Source organism: Vitis vinifera, chromosome 16, assembly GCF_030704535.1.
Source record: "Vitis vinifera cultivar Pinot Noir 40024 chromosome 16, ASM3070453v1".
NCBI classification, from domain to species: Eukaryota; Viridiplantae; Streptophyta; class Magnoliopsida; order Vitales; family Vitaceae; genus Vitis; species Vitis vinifera.
The window spans coordinates 17,284,104-17,288,209 of NC_081820.1; positions in this window are offsets into that span (position 1 = coordinate 17,284,104).

The following is a 4,106-nucleotide window of genomic DNA, read 5'->3' on the forward strand; positions in this document are numbered from 1 at the left end:
GAATTGCCAACACTTGGTAAGCTTTTGGACTCTAAGGAGGCATCCATTAGTTATCTCTTGCGAGCTTGAGAAGAGAAGTCCAAGGTTAATGATCACCTTGAATGGCAAATGCTAGGTGAGAGGCACGAGCCATTGCAAGATGAATCAGTGAGAGGGAATTAGTGCTGAAATCCATGGAAGGGATGCATCTGTACAACACCGGTTGGAGAATGAACTATATGTTAATTCTCCAATGCGAGGAAAATAACCAAAGTGACCGGAACTCTGTCTTTGCATGAGGAGCCTGACCCCAGTGATCCTAAAACTCCAAGAAACACTTTTCTTTATAAGTAATTCCCATTACTTTCTTTTTCGTTAGCTTGAAACCAATCATTTTTCAACCAAAGTTTTATGTTTTCTTTTGAAGCTAACCTTGAAATGAAAAGACACTCATTCAACTTTGAATTGGTATCAATTGTAAATTGAAAACCCTTCCTAGTGAACGATCTTAGAGCTACTATGCTATGCTAGCTGAGGCTATCCTAGTACATGGTGTAATAGGTTATAAATTTTGTTGATTACTCCCATCAGGGGACCAAAATCAAGGTATACCAACTGGGCACAAAATCACATATATATCAATGATACAATACATATTTATTATAAACATAACATTTGATCAACATAATTTCAAAGCATATTTCATGATATTTAAAAATAATGAATACATATATAACACTTGAAACATGAGATATATAATTCTAAAACCCTATAGAATCGTACATTATAAGATCACTCACCTTTTAGACTAGAATTGTTGTGTTATATCTGTTACAACAACTCAAAGATCCAACCTCTAGAATAGCACCACCATAGGAGTTTTTCATATTTTTCTAGTTTCCTTTCTTGGTAAGTGAATGTCTTATTTATAGGAGCCCAAGCAAGTAGACACATTGGTGACTCATCACTAGGTGTCTATCAAAGGGAAGTGATTAGTGTCTCCCTTATCAGATGGAGACAACACGAGGCACATGTTTAATCCTTGCAGCTACTTGGCAGGTGCAACAACTTATAAGAGATGGCACATGACATGTGTTTAATCCTTCCAGCTGTCGGGTGTAACAGCTTGCTAGAGATGACACGTGGCATCCATGTGCTTAATCCTTGCAACTATTTGGTAGGGTAACAGCTTACTAGAGAAGACACGTGGCACATGCTTAATCCTTGCAGCTACTTGGTAGGTGCAACATCTTGTTGAGTCACCATGTCGTACTAGGTGTCAAGCGATGAAGGCGGCTTAGTGTCCTCTAGGTTACATGCAGTTTAACACCTCGTGTTTGTTTGTATGCATTGTAATACCTCATACTTGGTTGCATGCATCGCAACACCTCACACTTGGTTGCATGTCTTCGACACCTCATCTTTGCCTACATGCCTTGGACACCTCATACTTGCATGCATGCTTTCAACACCTCATACTTGCCCATATGCTTTCGACGTCTCATACTTGCATGCATGCCTACAACACTTCATCATTGGTTGCATGCATTGTGATGCCTTAAGCTTGGTAAAGGATAGATAAGAAGGTGATGTTCTTGCTTGCTTAGTGAAAAGGTGATTAAAAAGAAACTTCAAAAATTAAGATTGTTACATCTTCTTCCCCTTTTCTTTTACAAGATCCTTTCTTAATATAATGGAAAATCATTTGAAACTAGTTAATATAAACTAAACCTATGTAATTGAGGTCCTTGATCATGGTTTTAAATAATGATGTTTGTCAACATCTCCATGCTACAATATAGGAAGTATTAGACAATATATAATGGCAATTACAAGGCACACTCACAAACAAACTTCTGAAAACTTGTAAATATACAACTCAATTCATTGACACTTTGTTATATAAATTTCATTAAATGGATTTTATCAACATATGCACACATTTTACATTTTACAGATTTATTTATAATCAATGTCAAAAATACATATGATCTTTTTTTAGGGTGTCACACTTTTTGTGATTAAATGCCATTAAATGTCACAAAAACAATAAAATAGAGTTCATTCAATTACATACTTTCCACACAATCCTTATGCACCCTAATGTTTAGTGCATGATGTAGACCCCCATTTTGGGACTCACTTTTGTGCAACTCATTTTACCAAGTGGAAGGCTCCTGAAAGACCACGTCTCACCTCATGGTTGGCTATCAGTGAATCATGTTAGTGGTTTGAAGAAGCAATAATGAGGAGACAGGTGTGGAGAAAGTATTCTAGGGGGAGCGTATTTTGTTGGGGAAGGAAGATATTTTCTGGGTTGTTACAGAGAGAGTGTAGTGGTTACAGAGGGGGAAGAGGATATTTTGGGAGGCAAGACAGACAGAAAAAGGGAGACTGAGAGGAGCATGGTTTTAGGTTTTTTTTGGGAGAGAGAAAATCATTGGGGGGTTTCTAAGTGAGAAAGAAAAAAACCAGAAAAACAGAGAGAGGGTCCATAACTTGAGGGAAAACGAGAGTTAGAAGGAAAAACCAGAAAATATGGAGGAGCAAGAGAGCTTGAGGAGATAACTGCGAAGGGAAGAAGAGAAAGAGTTTTTACAGAGAAGAGTCATAGAAGGAAAAGAGAGGAAAGGTATGACTACCATGGATTCTTTGATTTTCTTTATCGACATATAGTCTTTTTCTTTTTTTTACAATATTTTATGTGGATTGCTTGATTAGGTGTTTGAGTTTTATGGTTCTCATTTGGTTTATGGGTTTATTGTTGCTATCTCCTTCATTTTCTTTGAGGTGATTTGAGAGCAACACAACTATGTTTTAGCTTCACTATGCATCATGTGGGAGTCTTGTTTTTGTTCTCATTTCTGTGGGATGCATTCTAGTTCACTCACCTACAGCCAAGCCTATTGATCTAAACATGAAACATGGCTTCGGTTGTTTTATTTGCTTCGTTAGTTTATGCTCTGTTTTGTTTTGTCATTCCCTTGTTCTTGGTATCTTGCCTTGTTATACATCAGTTTGCACATCCTTACCTGAGGGAGCTGAGTAATGTAGTCACAGAACATAGCTCGTGAGTGTTGAGGGTGAATGAAGTTCCTCCGGATGATTTGGGTTTGTGCAGAGACCTTGGATAGGAAAGAAGCAGGATACTGCTCAAGCTGGTCTTGTGGAAATATTGTTGTTATGGTTGATCTGGATCAGTTCGTTACTCAAGATGTTTCATTGATCAATGAGAAAGAAGTTTATGCTCATCCAGTTATGGCAATGAAGCTCTCTATCTCACCTGTTGTTCATGCTGCAGTGCAATGCAAGCTTTGAAGGACGAAAAAGATCACTGCAGGCATTAGAGGCAATAGAAAAGTCGCAAAAAGAAATAGGACCCCTGAACTTATGCCCCTGAGCCATGCTCTTGCTACCAAGCTTGGCACCCGCCTCACTGAGGTTAAGAAGAATGGAACTTGCTCGTGGCTAAAGCCTGATGGTAAGACTCAAGTCACTATTGAATATCACAATGAGAATGGTGCCATGGTTCCCTTTCATGTACACATTGTTCTCATCCCTACCCAGCATGATGAAACTGTCACAGATGATGAGACTACCACTTCCACCTTGTGTCATTCCCACTTTACAAGAAGATGACTATGTCGTAATAATAGGTTCCACTGACACCATAGAAGCCTTCATATGTCATGTCATCCTAGTAGGCCTACCATGGGCAGTTTTCAGTTGCATAGATCACCAATGGTGCGCTTGAGCCATCAACCATGATGGTTAAATGTGACCCTCACCATGAAAAATGCATGGCTTGTTGATTGATGCACAGGAGCATGGTTCAAAGTCACGGTATCGATCACTGACTCGGAGGGTCTCAAGGCGTATCGGTTTAGTATCGGGCGATACGTAAAGTAAGCTAATTAGAAAATTCAAAAAAATATAAAAATATTATGTAAATCATCAGAAAAATATATACAATTAAATAAGCTCAAAAAATTAATAAAATAAAATTATCTCACATTTAACATTATTTAAATAATTATAAAAGTATTTGCTCAAAGTTATTTATGATAATGCTAATAAAAGAAAGTTATTTTATTTCAAATATAATAACATTTTTATTAACAACACAT